This window comes from Alligator sinensis, unplaced genomic scaffold, assembly GCF_000455745.1.
Source record: "Alligator sinensis unplaced genomic scaffold, ASM45574v1 scaffold1043_1, whole genome shotgun sequence".
Lineage (NCBI taxonomy): Eukaryota > Metazoa > Chordata > Crocodylia > Alligatoridae > Alligator > Alligator sinensis.
Genome location: NW_005842576.1, coordinates 235,261 through 254,081, shown reverse-complemented (window position 1 = coordinate 254,081; position 18,821 = coordinate 235,261). Strand labels below are relative to the sequence as shown.

Below are 18,821 nucleotides of genomic sequence, written 5' to 3'. Positions count from 1 at the left end.
CCCTTCAAGCGACTTGGGCTCATGGCCCTAGTGCAGCAGGGCTTCTTGAGCCCTCTATCACGGTACCCCTCGGTGCTAATGAGGGCTCCTCCTCCCCTATAGCCTACTCCCCTATAGCCTCAGCCACAAACCACCGGCAGGCTTTGACTCCGACAAAAAAAAAGGATTGGGCCCTTGCTGTAACATGACAGAAAACCTGAAATGGTGGGTTTAAATTAAAACCCACTGTTTCAATTTAGGGGACATAGAATAAAAACCTGAGAACTAAATCCCCATCACGTGTACAAGTGCCCTAGGGGCCAATCTCTCAAATGGTTAATAACAAACACAGTGAGAATTGTTCCATGACTGGGGAACTTTGAAAAAAGTCTATTAGCAGTCCCTTTCAGAACTTTCTTAGATTTGCCACCTTCTGTGAAGGAATATGTTCATCATTTTGATATAGGAGTTTGGGGGATGGCCTTACAGAGCTGAACAAATCTTTTTAAGAGAAAAAATGTTTCACTGAAAAATGTAGTTTCAATAACACTTTGCAGCAAATAAAATTGTCTTTGACATTTCTTGTTTTTCATAGAATTTTAAAATGAGTCAGTTTGGACTAAAATGTTGATATTTTTAGGATATTTTTTCATATTTATTTAACACTAGAATGTGTCCTTTCACAATAAATACATTCTAAATGACACTTTTCTGAATAAATATTTTTGAAAAAAGTTCAGGTGGGAATTTTTTGTTGAAAAATTAAGTGTTTCAAACAAGATTAAAGAGTCTTTCTTCTTTTGAAATTAATCTTTCTTAGTGCTGAAATCTAGGAGCTCTGGGGGCTCTTTCTGTGAAGGCTTGTCTGCATTGCACAAGGACTCTAGTACACCTCACACACCTGCTAACCCAAGTCTGTAAGCATGTCCAAAGTTCACCAGTATGGCTGCTTCAGGCTCATCCCCAGCACCTGCTGTCAAACCAATTACAGACCTAGAAGAAGGCACAAAGGGGCAAGACCAGAGTACATTCTGGTCTTGTGCCTCTGTATTTCCAGTTTGGACCATTTCAGTTGAATGGAATGTGCTTGTGTGTGTCCCATCCCCAAACCCCGGTCTCTGTACCAGGACCAGTACATAATGCTGCCATATTATAAGCTATCCCTAAGAGACCACATAATTCCATACTGGGTGCATCTACACATGACACTATGTCACTGTAGCAATGTGCTATGGCAATGTAGAATCCATGGGTGTCTACACATGACCAGCAGCAGGTGTTTACATGCGACTTCTCTGGTATAGTGCACCACTACAGCACTAAAAACCTGAGAATCATAGAAAATTAGGGTTGGAACGGACCTCAGGAGGTCATCTAATCCAACCCCCTGCTCAAAGCAGGACTATCCCCAACTAAATCATTCTAGTTAGGGCTTTGTCAAGCCAGGCTTTAAAAACCATGTACCACACATACAGTGCACTATAGGCTGTTACTGCACTGAGATTTAGTACTTCCCAAAAGAATTACTAAATCATGGCGCAGTAACAATGCCGCCATAGCGACACATGTAGACTCACCCACTGATTACTGCTCTTAGCATATCTTCTCCAGAACTTAAGATGCACATTGCATTGGAGCTGTATGCACTGGAGCTGCTCAGAACTTGACAAAAAATGTAATAATACTGCCTCTGGCAGTACTATAGCTAAAAGGAAGAATTTACATCCCCTCTAATCCCACTCTGGTCCAGCCCTACTTCCCCTTAACCTACCAATACCTGCTCCTGAACAGACCCCAGACACACTTTAATAACATTGGAGTGGGCAGCTGATCCTCCTTTCACACAGGAGAAGGGTAAATCATGTGTGTAAGGTCCCCCCTGTGAACTAATATGGTGTAAACTCCTCTGGGTCACTAAATGCAGTGAAGCATTGTATCAGTTTAAGAGTCTAATTGATCACATCTCTTTGCAGGATCAGGGCATGACTTTCTGTTCAGGCTTCGGTTATAACCTTTATTTTCGCTACTGGTCCTGAGGCTTTTTCCATGATTGGTCTAAACCCAGAGATTAATTTCTCTGAGAAAGTTTAAAAGACAATCCCTGTAGTCATTTATGAGCAATCATACAGTGAACAAAAATTGGCTTTTTTAAAAAGCAAAGAAAATTTTGCTCTTAAAATAAGTTGCAAACAAATGAATAGACCCCAGATGTAAAAATCAAGTTGTTTGTGGTGCCCGTCCTCACAGCTATTCGCAGATGGGTGTTAATTTTGTTGGCAGAAACTGAAACCACAAAAGGGAGTCTGTCTTTTGGAATATTAATCCTAATTTGAGCAATGTGGGCAAGTAAATGTTCCTATGAGAGCCATAAATTACTTCCTGGCTTTTTCTACTTAAATTTTCAACTTAGCATTGTTTAGGGTTTTCTTAGTTTGTTAATAGCTTACTAGAAGTTAATCACACAGAAATCTAAGCACATAGACACATTCTGATTATGAGCAAAATTGTCCTTTGTCTTGTATCCTCTTGTAGAAGAGTGATAAACTAAAGATACAATTTTTTTTGCCTCCATGCAGACAACCCTGATCTCAGGTCACAGTGAAGTGGGGACAACAGCCTCTAGGAGGCCATTACTCCTCTGCCTACACAGGTAATCAGGGAATAGTTAGGGCCCAGGAATGGTAGAAAACTTGATAACCACTCACTTTCAAAGAACTAGATGACAGTAGAGCCAGTGCAAAAGAAGTAGTAATTTGAAACTGGTACAGATTTGACTGCTCCTCCCAAATACCTGGGAGAACTCTGTTCATAACTCATTCCCTAGTCTGTTCACTCTTGTTACCTTGAACTCTCAGCAGATTGTAATGTTAGGGCTTGGCTTAATACCATTAATGATAATTATTTAGCTTCCTGATAGCTTTGTGATTCAAGATCAGTATTTTAATCTCCATTAATTTAAGCAGACACTGAAACTGAGGAACAAAGTGGTTCAATGATTTGCTCAGTTTCACACATGGGCTTGCCTGTACTGTGGCACCAATGAGGACAAGCATGCTCTGCCCACCCAACTCAACAGGCATGTTTTAGATCTGGAAGTTTGCCAATGCAACAGCTTTGGGCCTGCTCTCAAGTCTCTGCCGGACCTGAAAATGGGCACTGCAAACGAGCCTAAAGCAGCTTCATTGCTAAACCTCCAGCTCTGGAAACTGTCAGTAGACTCAGGTGGCTAAAGCATGCTCCCTGGGACTGGCCATTGATATGGTAAGGGAGGCTCTAGTAGAAGAAATAATGAAGTCTCCTGGTTGCCAGTTCTGAAAATACCAAACAACATGTATCCACAGCTTGTTTCTCCTGTGGAATTTCAGATTAAAAAAAAAAATAAAATCTGCAAATGGTAGCCAAACAACACACATTTTGTATTATTCCCTTTTCAGGTGGAAGTATGTTCTTCAGATTCATATTAATAAGCTGCTTCTCATGAGGCAACCCATTAAATTTAATAGGAGAGCTAACATAAACCTCACATGAAATGAAATAGTTGCAGTTATGTTTACATTTTCTTTAATAGTATGCTGTGCATTCCTATAATACAAACACACTTATACATTTTATTTAGTAGTAAACAAGACTGTAATGATTTTTTTTTCATTTTGCCACTTTTTTGTTCTTTGTGGAGCACCAATGTAGTGAGTGCTGTTGGTTGAACATCAGACTAAAATAGATTACAGGCTTTTTTAATATGGAAGATAACTAACATTCTAGAGATTTGTTTTCAATTGATGCAACACTTCAATGCTTTTAAAATAATCTATAATTGATAATTAATTGGCAGTTAGATGATGATGGTGCACAAATCTATTGAGAAAGTTGATTTTGTTTGTAGTGCCTGAACTAAAGACTTTTTCTTTTTCTGAGGGGAATTGCAATGGGATTTCTAACGAAAAATTTCACAGATCTCAGCATAGAGTAGATTTGCTCCCTCTTTGGTATGAGAATGAACTCAATCCTCTTTAATGATATCTCCTAATTACTGCATGATTTTCTAGCTGCCAAGCAAAATAAGCTATAGCCAGATTACCCTTTCTGTCTAAAAAATTAGTACAATGGATGGTATACTGTATTTATCCAAATCCAAGACAACCCCCTACTATAATTAAATTATTAGCATGGAAAATATATAAATTTGTTATACATATCCCATGTCTAGAATGTAATTATTGGAGGGCTATTTTAATTCCCTCCCTCCCCCCACCTGCAAGCAGCAGTGGGGGCAGGTGGCGGTGGGGTAAGCAGCAGCTGGGTAGTTAAGTGGCTTGACACCTGCCCCTTGTTACCTGTCCTTCTAACCACTTGCTCCTGTGGCTGCCTGCCCCCGTGGTGCTTGCACACCCCAAACCTGCCCTCCTGCCATTTGTCCCACCTGCAGACTTGCTCTTTGAGTCAGAGCCACAGCTGCTGCCCCCCATCCTGTATTCAAATCTAAGATGAGGGGCTTTCTCCCCCATGTCAAATTGGTAAAAACCTCAGCTTAGATTCAAGTAAATATAATACTTTTCACCAGATCGTCAGCTGGTATAAACTGGCATAGCTTAGCCCATGGCAACTCTGTGAAATAGCATACAATCCTGACCATATTACATAAGCTAATGGACATTTTGCCCAACTGATGAGCTTTGCAGTTGAATAGACCCAGAACTCTTGATTCCAAGTCCTAGTCTGGTTTTACAAGACCATCATTCCTCCCTCTACTGCAGCTTAGCTATACTGGTGGGACAGTCTACCTCATTTTACTGGACCCCATCACAACACTACCTTTATTGGATCCATTAAAAATGTTAATCAATGATACTCAATAATGCACTTTTTTAGAGGTATTGTCAGCCCCATTTTTAGATGGAGGTGTAAACTACAGGCAAAATGACTTAATAAAGTTCATACAGAACGTTTGTAGTAGAAGCAGGAATTGAATAGAAATGCTATTTCATTTCTATATCTATGAGATCATCTTTCATTCCACTTGTGATCAGTTATCCTGTTGTACCCTATATAGAGAATCCCAAAACATAATATCAACTATTTTCCACCTTGAAACTGATATAACTGGGGAATGAATTGTAATCATAGTTCCTCCCAATAGTTGAGAGGGAAAGAATCTGCTTGGGGTCTATACCACCTTCAGAATACTGTTCCTCCTGTGCTGGCTCTGCTCAGTCAATAAATTCTTGGGTAAATGGTAGTCAAAATGGTCTCTTCTAGCTTTAAACTCCACAAGGTTAAAAAAAAAAAAAGAAAATTAAAAAGGAGGATAACAGTTAGCTTATTTTAAAGAAGCACAATTTTTGTCTGAAATTTGAAAATAATTCTTTTAAACCATTTTAAAACTACTCGCATCAAAACATTATTGAACAATTGAAATAGTCATCATTTTAAAACTACAATTTGTAACTCAAATTGACATGAAAATGGAAAAAAGCAAAAAAAGAGGTGATTGGAAAATTTATACTCTTACGCTGCGTCCAGACAAGCAAGGCCATGCATTTGCAGCAGCACAAATTTGTGCTGCTACTTTACGCTGCAGTGCATGGCCCTGCATGTGTGCGTTGCTGCAGGACACATTTGTTGCCCCGCTGTGGTCAAACTGCCCGTGCCCAGCTCCCAGCATGCTGCTCTGCCTGGGCTCCATGTCCTATGGGAGGAGGAGTGGGGGAGGCAGGAAGGAGGATAGGGCACATGGTGCCTCAATGCAGGGCTTACCAGTAGGCAGCCCCAGCACTGAGGCACCCTGTGCCCCAGCCAGCCAGGGAGTGGCACATGGAGAGAGGGAAGCAGGCAGCCCAGGGCTGCTGGCTCTCTCATCTCCATGAGCTGTGGAGGCCCTGTGCTGAGGCACGCTGCATCCCAGCCAGCTGCAGAGTGGCTGGCTAGGGTGCAGTATGCCTCAAGACAGGAAAGAAGGCAGCCCTGGGCTAACTGCTCCCCCATTTCCATGTCTGTCCTGGCACATATTGTTTTGGTGTGCCTGCACTGCTTTTTTCCAGGGTTTTTTTCTTCGCTACCAGGAAACCCTGGTAGCAAATTTTGCCCCCATGCTGCAATTAAGCAGTTTTGCGCGTGGTTTAACATGCAACATGTGCGGTTTGTCGCATCACAAAGAGGCCCGTGGCACCACTAACCACAAGTACCTGCGTGCGTGGACGCAGCCTTAGGCGATATTCTTGAAGGTAACTGAATGTTTAATAAAACATATGAGGCAATATTTATCAAAAGTAGATGTACTTCTGTAGTTGCAATGTCTTTTTTCTGGCACACAGTACTTTTGAATATTTGAGAGTGATTTGAATTAATTTGGATACTCCATACTTGTATAAACATGAAGCTTTGTTAACAGCATATGGAAAAGTAAAGCAATAGTTAATATAATGCAGAAAACACTACTGTATTATAACTTCCATTTTGGGAAGTATCCTTCAGTTTCTTGTTGAAAACTGGAATAAATTAGATCAGATTGAATGTGGATATTTTATCTGCATTCAGCAATACTTACTGTTCATGTTGATCATGTTGTAAACTTCTCCTTTTCCAAGGTAGACTGTGAATACTCTTGAAAAAAACAACGGGGCATTGAGAATTTCAGATTATACATTACATGGTTTTATAAACTCAGGGAAAGAATTAATTCATTTGTTAATGAAAAATTTTAACTTATTTGGCTGAAAAACTGCTTCCTTTGGTATGAGTGCTCTTTATTCAACCTTTCAATGTCAGTTATCATTTTTAAAACAGCTTGACCTGGAAGCATACAGCTAAAATTGTGGTGACTGTTAATGACAGTTTTATTGGACACTATGCTTATAGTTCACATTTTGAGGTCTGTATGTAATTGATCTTTCTACCCTACATGAGAAACACTGCAATAAGTTGGTTGCAGCACCACATTATAGATATAGAGAAATAATAATGATGTCACCTTGAGATTCAAAGATCGTGGAATAGTAATAGTCTCCTAGCTCATTCTCCCAACTGTGATGACCTCTCCAGTACTAAATCTTAACAGTCTCAGCATTATTTTTGAATTATTCATGCTAGCCTTTTCCCTCACTACAAAATCAAGGAAAATGAATGCATCATGCTCTGTCAGCTCCACAGGTATTTTGGTAAAAATATAAAATGTTATTTGGTTTCACAAAATCTGTGCAGCGATACAGGTCGCATGCCTGTTCGGAAAAAAACAAAAAATTTCATATGCAAAAGAGATGGAGCACATCCACTGTAAATCTGAATGATGCATTTTGAATCGTTGTAAATTCTAAATCCTGCATTTTGATTAATTATGTGTATGTCTTCAGAAATGAAACAAAAATAAACAAGCACAAAGCACTTTTCAATTATTTTGACAATGCAACATTAACATTTTTTTGCAATTGTAAGGGAAGATAAAATAGGAAATTAGTGATTTAGGAATAATCTGTCACTTTCTTAACATCATGTTTAGAGCTGATGTTAGAGATATCACCTGGTTATGCAGCAATAGCAGCAGATAAGTAACAGAAAACAGACAGAGTTCGTGGAACTACAGTATGAGAATAAAAACCACTAGCTGGTTCTTAAAGATAGTAGGTTGACAACTCTTCTAGTTTATCAAGCCTAGATAATAAGAGAGGGCTACAGTTTTATTCCAGTGATGGATCTCATAAAAAGTGCACATGGGAATAAAATAAAATGCATGTAAATGTAAACTCAAGCAGGTATCCTGATTCATCTGTAGCTGGTGACCTTTAAGTTCATGATGAAAAACAAATGTCAAGCTTTCAAAAGACAGAAGTATCCCTGGCTTTGCTGGGGATTTTGTATGCCATCGCACAGACTGTATTAATTTAGTCTGGCATCAATAACCTTGAAATCAGGATTTTGCACTAAAAATCTAGTTTTATGTTTATTCAGAAAGCAAAGATAAAAGGCGACTTTATTTAAGGGACCTTCCAGTGGCTACAGGGAAAATGTAATGTAACAGTGTTGATTTTGCCTACCTTGCTATTCAATGCTAGCTCCCATGGCAACAGATTTTATACGAATATAAAGAATCTGATGAAGATCGTCTTTTTATTTTGCTAGGAGTTTTAATTATCAACAAAACCCCTATCTGTGGAATTGCAAAACACACCTGGAAATGGAATATACCTCTTGAAAGTCTTGTAAAAGATGTACAGTTTAACCACCCACAGAGTCTCAAAACCCACCACAGAAGACCAAAATACCTTATATCAAGGGTGAGCAATTATTTGGGCATGAGGGCCACACAGGCTGTTTTGGTGAGCTGTCACAGGCCAGGTCAGCACCCCACCCCCCACCCCAACAAATCACCAAAACTCCGTATGTGGGATGGGACAGTGGTGCTCAGAAGAGGGATAGGTGGGTGAGGCTGGGATCACAGGGCGGGGTTCTGGTGTGGTGACAGCATGGGTCTGTGGCTAGGTCAGAGCCATGACCTGCTGCCCACACTTCCCTGCAGTAGGTGTGGGTTCAACGGGCAGGGGCGTCCAGGGAGCAGATAGTAGCTCTGCCCCACCTTGGCCCCATGGTGTCACTGCTCCATGATCCTGGCCCCGGGCCCAGATGCAGCTCCCTGTTCACCCATGCGCCTTCCCCGCCTGGCTTCCTGGTGCTGCATCCAGGTGAGAATTGTGGGGTGGTGACAGTGTGGGGTGCAGGGTGGTGCAGCCCCCCAGCAAGGCCTGGGGGCAGTCTCCAGCTGTACCCTGGCCCCCCTCACCTGCCCCCTCCCCCAGCCTGGGGCATGCACCCTGCAGGCAGGGGAGGAGGGGAGTGGACCCAGTGGCAACTCCACACCCTGGAGTTCGCTGGTAAGACCGCAGTTGGAGTACTGCGTGCACTTCTGGGCACCGCACTTCAAGAGGGATGTGGATAACCTGGAGAGGGTCCAGAGAAGGGCCACTCGTATGGTTAAGGGCTTGCAGGCCAAGCCCTATGAGGAGAGACTAGAGAACCTGGACCTTTTTAGCCTCTGCAAAAGAAGGCTGAGAGGCAACCTTGTGGCTGCCTGTAAGTTCATCACGGGGGCACAGAAGGGAATTGGTGAGGTTTTATTCACCAAGGCGCCCCTGGGGGTTACAAGAAATAATGGCCACAAGCTAGCAGAGAGCAGATTTAGACTGGACATTAGGAAGAACTTCTTCACAGTTAGAGTGGCCAAGGTCTGGAACGGGCTCCCAAGGGATGGGGTGCTCTCCCCTACCCTGGGGGTCTTCAAGAGGAGGTTAGATAGGCATCTAGCTGGGGTCATCTAGACCCAGCCCTCTTTCCTGCCTATGCAGGGGGTCGGAATCGATGATCTATTGAGGTCCCTTCCAACCCTAACATCTATGAATCCCTGCCACTTACAGGCTGGAGTGGCTTACAGCTGCCAGGACTGACTGGGCTGGGGTCAGGGAAGGCAGGTGACACTGGGGCACCATCATTCTGTACCAGCCCGCAGCTCACCCAGAGATGCCTAAGAAACAGCAGCAGCCCCCAACCCCACCAGCTCAGCATGGGTCGGAGTGGTGCAGGGGTGGTGCCAGCAGTGGGACCCCTGGTGAGGGTGCTGCAGCTGAGGCCAGGACCAGGGGCTGGTCTCCATGGAAACTGGCCCCCAGCCCTGGATGCAGCTCCCTACCCAGCCACGTGTGGTCTCCATGGAGACCAGCCCCCAGATGCAGATGCAACACCCTCACTGGAGCTCCTGCCTCTGCCCCCACACTGCTCTGCCCCACCCTGAACTGGTGGAGATGTGGGCTGCTGCTGCCATGAGGGCAGCCTGGGGTGAGCTGCAGCCTGGCATGGGGTGGGGGCATTTCAACATTTCAGGGTCTTTCCCTTGTTCTCTCACAGAAGATATCGTATAAAATACCTGTTAATTCTGATGCAAATTTTCAAATAGATTAATGAAGAGATGTCACATAATAGTTTAACAAACTGCATATGTGATCAATCAATTACTCCTTTGACTCCCAATGAAAAAATCATTTCTGTGACTTGTATGTTCTCGTCTCAGGCTGTTTATTTGCCGAGACTCCATGGGCACACTTACACATGTACTTAGTGCACATGAATAAACTCTGGAGCTTATTGCTCCACAGTTTTTTGCTCTCGGGTGCAGTTTGAATGTGCACCCAGAAGCAATTATTCATGCACAGCACGTGGAGCCCAGTTGGAGCAGCCCCAGCTTGCAGGGGGCTCTGGAAATTAGCCTGCCAGCCTGGGGCTGCTTCAACCAGCAGCTTGACAGGGCTAACTAGTAGGCAGCCCGCACACTAAAGCACCCTTATGCCCCAGCCAGCTGGGTCAGTGTCTACATGTATACTGCTGCACGCAAAAAAAATCCTCTGTAGCTTATAAAGTACTACCCTGCTGTGGAGTTTATTCGTTTCCTACACTCTAATTGGGGTGCATGTGTAGATGCTGAGACGTTTACCGCGAAGGTAATTGGTCAGCTCCGCGGTTAGCATCTCATGTAGACATGTCCCATTAGTCTGAGTGGGAGTTGCACCCTATATATGGAAAGCAAAATAAATTGTTTTCAAATAAAGCAAAATAAAGTTATTTTCAAATGTTTCAATTTCCTCTTTGTTTCAGCTTTAAATGGGACACTTTTCCTCCGATGAAAGCCATGCCATATTTTTTAAGAAACAAAAAAGCACCACTATGTTAAAACGAACTACAAGAACACTAAAATGAAACCTCCCTGACATCTCGTGGGAAGAGCACTCAGCCACATCTGAATGGTCGCAAAGCTTCCTCATGTGTGTGGATGGGCTCTATCTGACCCAAGAAGTTTATGGACTGACGAGAAGCAAAGTGCTGCTTGACCTGGTACTGGCAACAGGGGATGACTTAATCAGTGACATAACAATCGAAGGGAAGCTGGGAAACAATGACCATGAGCTGATCACCTTCATCATCTGCCATAAAGCTGGCAAGTCAGTCAGCAAAGCAGAAGTCCTCGACTTCAGGAAAGCCGACCTTGACAAGCTCAGGAGGTTTTTAGGCAAGGACCTAAGGGACCATGACCCAAAGGGGAGGGGAGTTCAGGAAGAATGGTTGCTCCGAAGGGAGCAATCCTGAAAGCAGAAGCAATGTCTATCCTGTCTTGGAGGAAAGGCAGCAAAAGAGCGCAGCAGCCCCCTTGGCTCTGCAGGGAACTAGTGGACCTCCTGCAACTAAAAAGAAAGGCCTATAAAGGATGGAAGACTGGATCCAATTCAGAGGAGGAGTACTCTGCACTGGTTCGGGTCTGTAGGGAGCGAACCAGAAAAGCCAAGCCTGCGACTGAACTCTAACTGGCTACACGTATCAAGGACAATAAAAAGTCCTTTTTTAGATATGTGGGGAGCCGGAGGAAAAACAAGGGTAACACTGGACCCCTGCTAAACCAGATGGGTTAACTGATGCCCAGGAAAAAGCCAACCTGCTCAACAGATATTTTGTGTCAGTTTCTCACCAACCCCAAGGGACGGCCCTGCTTAATATGGGATGGGATGGCCAGGGCGAGGCAAAGCTGTTACCCTTCATCAGTGCTGACCGTGGAAAAAGCCAACCTGCTCAACAGATATTTTGTGTCAGTTTCTCACCAACCCCAAGGGACGGCCCTGCTTAATATGGGATGGGATGGCCAGGGCGAGGCAAAGCTGTTACCCTTCATCAGTGCTGACCGTATGAAGGAACACCTTGAGAGGCCGGACACCTTCAAGTCAGCTGGCCCAGGCAGCTTAGACCACAGGGTACTTAAGGAGCTGGCAAGCATCATAGCTTGGCCACTGGCATGGATCTTTGAGAACTTGTGGTGCTCAGGCGAAGTGCCCAGAGATTGGAAGAAGGCCAATGTGGTGCCTATCTTCAAGAAAGGAAGGAAAGTAGATCTGGGGAACTACAGGCCCATCAGCCGGACCTCCATCCCTGGGACGATCTTGGAGAAAATCATCAAAGAGACCATTCTTGACAAACTGACTGAAGGCAACTTCTTGAGGGATAACCAGCATAGGTTTGTTGCAGGTAGGTCTTGCCTGACCAGTCTCATCTATGACCACGTGACATATCACCCAGACAAGGGAGAAGAGATTGATGTCATATATCTCAACTTTAAAAAAGCTTTTGATCTGGTATCCCACAATCGTCTTATAGAAAAACTGGCCAGTTGTGGCCTCGGCTACATCACAGTCCTCTGGCTGGGGAATTGGCTTCAAGGTCGGACCCAGAGAGTGATAGCTGACGGAAGTCAATCACTGTGGTGTGCTGTGACCAGTGGGGTCCCCCAAGGCTCTGTCCGTGGGCCTATCCTTTTCAACATCTTCATTAATGATGTGGACACTGGTGTCAGAAGCAGACTGGCCAGGTTCGCTGATGACACCAAACTTTGGGGGAAAGCGTCCACACCTGAGTAAAGGATGGTGATCCAGGCTGACCTTGACAGGCTTGGAAAATGGGCAGATGGAAACCTGATGGCCTTCAACTCTGAAAAATGCAAGGTACTCCACCTTGGGAAGAAAAAGCTGCATCATTCTTGTAGACTCGGCAGTGCTACACTTGCTAGCACCATGGCCGAAAGGGACTTAGGGGTCATGATTGACCACAAGATGAATATGAGCCACCAATGTGAAGTTGCAGCTGGCAAAGCGAGCAAAACTCTGGCTTGCATCCATAGATGCTTTTCTAGCAAATCCCAGGATGTCATCCTCCCGCTGTACTCGGCCTTGGTGAGGCCGCAGCTGGAGTACTGTATCCTTTTCAAAAAAGGGAGGAAGGAGGACCCAGGAAACTATAGGCCCATTAGTCTTACCTCAGTCCTGGGGAAGCTCTTTGAGAAAATTATCCAGGAGCACACCTGCGAGGGACCAGCAGGGGAGACTATGCTTAGGGGCAACCAACATGGGTTCATTAGGGGCAGGTCCTATCAGACCAACCTGGTTGCCTTCTATGACCAGGTCACAAAAGCCTTGGATGCAGGTGTCACGGTGGATCTAGTGTTTCTGGACTTTAGGAAGGCCTTCGACATGGTCTCTCACCCCATTCTCATTAAAAAATTAAGCAACTGTGGTGTCGATGCCTACACAGTCAGATGGGTTGCAAATTGGCTGGAAGGCCGCACCCAGAGAGTGGTTGTGGACGGGTCATTTTCAACCTGGAGGGATGTGGGCAGTGGGGTTCCCCAGGGCTCAGTCCAGGCCCGCACTGTTCAACATCTTCAACAGCGACTTGGACAAGGGGGTGAAAAGCACCTTGTTCAAATTTGCAGATGACACTAAGTTGTGGGGAGAAGTGGGCACGCTAGAGGAGAGGGACAGGCTGCAACTAGATCTAGACAGGTTACAGGAGTGGGCAGATGAGAACAGGATGGATTTCAATAATGACAAGTGCAAGGTACTGCATCTGGGGAGGAAGAACCAGCAGCATACCTACAGGCTGGGGAACTCCTTTCTCATCAGTGCAGAGGCAGAAAAGGATCTTGGAGTCACTATTGACTCCAAGATGAACATGTGAGGACACAGTCAGGAAGGCTAACCGCACCTTGTCGTGCATCCACAGATGCATCAGGAGCAGGTCCAAGGAGGTGATCCTCCCCCTCTATGCGACACTGGTCAGGCTGCAGTTGGAGTACTGTGTCCAGTTCTGGGTGCCACACTTCAGGAGGGATGTGGCCAGCATCGAGGAGGGTCCGGAGGAGGGTCATTCGCATGATCAGGGGGCAGCCAGGCAGGCCCTACGAGGGGAGGCTACGGGACCTGAACCTGTTCAGCTTCCACAAAAGAAGGCTGAGAGGGGATCTGGTGGCTGTCTATAAACTGGCCAAGGGGGACCAGCAGGCATTGGGAGAGTCCCTGTTCCCCTGAGCACTACTGGAAGTAACAAGGAATAACGGCCATTAGTTGACTGATAGTAGATTCAGGCTAGATAACAGGAGGCACTACTTCACAGTTAGGGTGGCTAGGATCTGGGACCAACTTCCAAGGGAAGTGGTGCTTACTCCTACCCTGGGGGTCTTCAAAAGGAGGCTAGATAATCACCTAGCCGGGGTTGTTTGACCCCACCAGTCTTTCCTGCCCATGGCAGGGGGTCAGACTTGATGATCTGCTCAGGTCCCTTCCAACCCTACCAACTATGAAACTATCAAACAATTCTGGGCTCCGCAATTTAAAAAGGATGTGGAGAAGCTTGAGAGAGTCCAGAAGAGTCACGCGCATGATCAGAGGGCAGGAAGTTAGGCCTTATGATGAGAGGCTGAGAGCTACGGAACTCTTCAGCCTGGAAAAGCACAGGCTCAGGGAGGACCTGGCGGCTGCTTATAAGTATATAAGGGGTATACATCAGGATCTGGGGGAAAGGCTGTTCACCAGAGCGCCCCATGGGATGACAAGGTCAAATGGTCACAAACTTCTCCAAGACCATTTCAGGCTGGACATAAGGAAGAACTTCTTTACAGTCCGAGCCCCCAAGACCTGGAACAGACTGCCACCAGAGGTGGTGCAAGCACATACTCTGGATTCCTTTAAGAGTCAATTGGACGCTTATCTTGCTGGGATCCTGTGACCCCAGCTGACTTCCTGCCCCTGGGGCAGGGGGCTGGACTCGATGATCTTCCAAGGTCCCTTCCAGTTCTAATGTCTATGAAATCTATGAAATCTAAAAATTCATCAGACTGAACATCAGCCAGAATTGGCTGATCCTAGATCTAAATGCTATTAACATATATGGCAGAATATCCCAATAGGTGGAAAGAATATATCAGAGGCTGCTAGTAACTGTTGAACCTGGCCATACCAAGAAACTAAAGATGTTTAGGACCCCCATTCACATTTTCCACTACAAAGCTAGATCAATTGTGGTTTCAAATAACCCATTCTGTTTACAGCATGATCCTATTCCCATTGACATTCAAAGGAGTTTTGCCACAGACTTTAATGAGAATAGGATTGGGCCCTAAGCTGAGTTACCTTCAGCAGTTTCTCTGCTAAAAATATTGATTTCGATCACATTCTCTACAACAGAGGATAACATCTTTCATACAACAAAAATATCATTCCATGTTCAAGAACAAAAGTAATAAATATGTTTTTGTATTTCAAAACACTTTTTATTTGTTTTATGCTACGCTGAAAATTGACAGAGTATTTACATTGAAAGAATTAGCCAGGACTTTCTTTGCTCTTGTTAACGCACTTTGATGCATGGACATGTAATATCTTTTGAAACTATGCAGAATCTTCCACGAACAATGGCTGAGTCATTCCATCAGTGTGTTGAATTTTCCTTTTCTGATGGCGCACTGACATGAAAGAGAAATCTTATCTGTCTAGAGCAGCAAAGACTGAGTTTGGGTCCAAAGAGAGCTGTTCCAAGATACCATTATGACTCCTTTTTGACAAAGGAAGGCTGTCATTACAACATGAACTGGTCATACCCATGTACTGGCAGGAAGATGGACTAGATGACCTAATAGGACTTTTCATCTTTGACTTCTATGATGCTATGATAGCTAGGGTTTATGGCCTCAATGATCAGAGAGTATTTCAAAGTGGAATGTACAGCCTCTTACAGAATGCTGACAATGCTGAGATTTAACTTGGAAAAATACATGCGAATATATCTAGGGACAAATAATCTGAAACAAAGGTTCTGAATGATAAGAGGAAATCTGGAAAGAAGTAAAAAGCAGGAGAAACTGAGGGGTGATAATGGCTAGCAGATTACTTTGAGTTTTCTATACATATAATTTGAAAATTAGATGATATATTTTTGGAGATGCCTACACAGAGATGCATATCACAGAGGAGGGAGTTACACAGTGCTTCCTTTTGTGGCTATACTGAAACTGCATATAAGTTGCTGCACTCAAACCTGGAAACTTTTCACATTTATTTCTGTGCACCATTATGCTTACATTCTGACCTCTCATCGTGGCACCAAATTCCCACTAACTAGTAATCTGTAGCTAAAGCTTTAAGAAATAAATTTAACTTTTCACTGTCTTTCTTGTCACTGATAGTCACTTTATATTTTCTTTCTCTTCTCTTAATTTCATCCCATTAGAGCTATTACACTTCCTTGGTGATTCAAATATTTCTGGACAGTTACTGTATCTCTCCCTGATTATATAACTATTCTATAGGTAAATTCTTTAATCTTTCTTATTAAGACACCCAACTTTCTTTTGCTGTTTTCTGGACACTCTAAAGGTTGCCTACATCTTTGTCATAGCAAGATGCCTAAAACTGAACAAAATCTCTAAGTATGATTTAATATGATCATAGCTTGAGGTGCTACCACAAGCTCCTTGCTTTGTGAAATGAAGGGCGAAATCATGGTCCTAATGAACTCAATGGAAAGTCTCCCAGTTGGATTTCACCCAACGCCTGTACATACACATTCCAACATTCCATCAGTTTTTGTTGCCATATGACACTGCCAACTCGTGTCTAATATAAATCCATTAGTACTCCAATGTGTCTTCTGGCATTACTTCTTTTTAGATTTCTCTACCACATAAACCTTTTGTCCCCTTTAACTGGATCCATGTGGTTTACCTTGGAAAATTGCATCTTTTCAAGTTAAAATCCATGTTATTATTTCTTATTCATACTTTTAGCCTAACTAGATCCTTTGCATCATTTCTTTGTCTTTGTCCCAGGGACAACGGGACTAGAGGGAGAGCCCGGCCCAGAGCCAGAGGAAATACTCACTTATGCTTCGCAGGAGGTGGGAGCAGTGGTAGCGTGCAGGCCGGGGAACCACCTGCGCGGCTCGTTAGCTGCGCTTTCATACGGCTGGGGTGGAGTGACGTCAGAGAGAGGCGCCGCTCAGCGGAAATAAAACGCAGCCCGAAGGCAGAGGGGGCGCGCTGAGGGAGGACGTGAAGCCTGGGGGGAAGCCCGGGAGTGGAACCGGGCACCCGCAAGGGGCCTTTGCCGTGGGCTGAATAGGCTGCAGCAGCGCCAGGAGCGTCGGAGGCTGGGAGAGCCGCAGCCCCGAGGAAGAGCAGCGAAATTGACGAGGGAGCCGGCAGAAGCTCCAAAGAGGAGCCCAGAGAGAGGGCCAGCTGGAACCACAGGGACGTGGGGCGGAGCCAGCAGAGGCTCCGAGGAGAAACCCAGAGAGGGAGCCGGCGGGAACTCCGGTGAGGGAACCGGGATAGAGCCGGCGGGAATCCCGGTGAGGGAACCAGGGGAGCCCAGGCAGAGACGCCGGTGGGGCGTCGGGAAAGAAGGCCGCAAGGGCAAAGAGGGCCCTCCACGCCCAGTCCTCGTCCGGGGACAAGGAACAGAAGGTCCGCGACCAAAGGTGGCATTGGCTGGGGTGTAGGGGAGGTCGGAGCCCCGTGAGAGCCCGCCCAGGGGTGCTTTGGCGCTGGAGGCCGCAGAGAGGGGGACCCCCCTGCTGCGGGCCCAGCCGCGACCGCGATCAGCGAGTTCCGGGGACTCCCCAGTGAGAGCGGGGCAGATCCGGTTAGCCACCCACGCAAGAGTTGCCCGAGAGCGCCTTTTGGAGCAGAGGCGGGCACAGTCTTCAATGGTATTTGTGCATTTATATGTCTGTTTTGTTGTTTGTCAAAAGCTTTATTAAAGTCAAGACGAGGTTCCTTTATTAAAGTCAATTATTTTTACCTGTAAATCTTACATACTAGAGAAAGTTAGCATTTTCAGTTCTGGAGCAGAAAAGCATGCAGAATCCAACGAAACTGGAATTTGTTATTAACTGAGGCAAAACGATGGCTTCAGAGTGAACACACTGTTATTTTAGCCTCATTTAATCTATTTTGAGTGATCTTTTGAGATGTTTGCATTATAATGCTGTTAGGATTTGCCATGCTTCATGGAAATGATGTAGCAGTTCTTTGACTTATTTTAATTGGCACATTTCAGGATCCTACTCTTCGATATAGATGGGGAAAAGTCCCACGGTTCATATCCCAATGAAACCTGGGGTAATGAGCACCTGAGTTCATGAATACTGAGGCCTTCAATCTGATGTAACTACCTATAACTCTTCTTCTCTTCTTATCCACACAGACAGAAATTTGGATGAACATTCCTTCATTTAATGGGCAGATTATTTAACTTAGAAGTCCCTTGCCCTTCCTGCTACTACTGCAAGAGTAGGAGCTGCCTAAGATAACCTACTCAAATAAGATTGCTGTGAATTTGAAGGGTCTCATTAACGCTTTGCTATTTTACAAATGTATGGAAGGCTGCATGTGAATTAGAAGGTGAATAACATGTGGCAGGTTCTCATAAACTATATGCTTCAGACACTGTCAGGTGTATGCCACTCAGATCAACCTAGATTGAATAGCATTCTGCATTCCTGAATTTATTTCTAAATCTTGGGAAGGTAAAGACAGGAAAACAAATAGCAGATAAGGGAACTGGGAAAAGGAAATGGTCATTTTTCCAACTTGGGTCATGCAGAATAGATTAGTAGATCCAGGGTCATGCTGGCACAAGCAACTTGCCTTTCCCCAGTACAAACAGTACCAAAATCAGGAGAGGATGCAACTCTGTGCTTGGGGCTGATCACATGTTGCCAATTTCGAGTAGTTACCCACATGCTATTTAAATGCCCTGGGCTTTGATCCATATGTCTCTGACATTTCCTGACTGAACTTGGTGGCTGCTACACCAGCAGCAGTGGCTACTCTGCAGGACTAGATAAAAAGATCACATTGCTGCTGAGTGTATCTACAGATACCAATCAACAAGCACTAGCTGCATCACCTCTGCAAGCATGTGAAGTGAAGGAGTCCAGCTTTGTTTGAATACATATATTTCTCATAGTTATGTTTAATTTTAAGAGTT

At 44.7% G+C, this 18,821-nt stretch overlaps 1 long non-coding RNA gene across 1 annotated transcript in view; it reads right to left on the bottom strand.

The window, feature by feature from the left end:
* Positions 1–5,140: 5,140 nt before the first annotated feature.
* LOC102381838 overlaps positions 5,141–18,821 on the bottom strand; it is a 19,640-nt gene continuing 5,959 nt past the window's right edge. The window contains exons 2-3 of the long non-coding RNA XR_324836.1: positions 6,524–6,579; positions 5,141–5,242 (exon numbers count right to left, since the gene is read on the bottom strand). This is a non-coding gene — a long non-coding RNA (uncharacterized LOC102381838). The remainder of the gene's footprint in view (positions 5,243–6,523; positions 6,580–18,821) is intronic.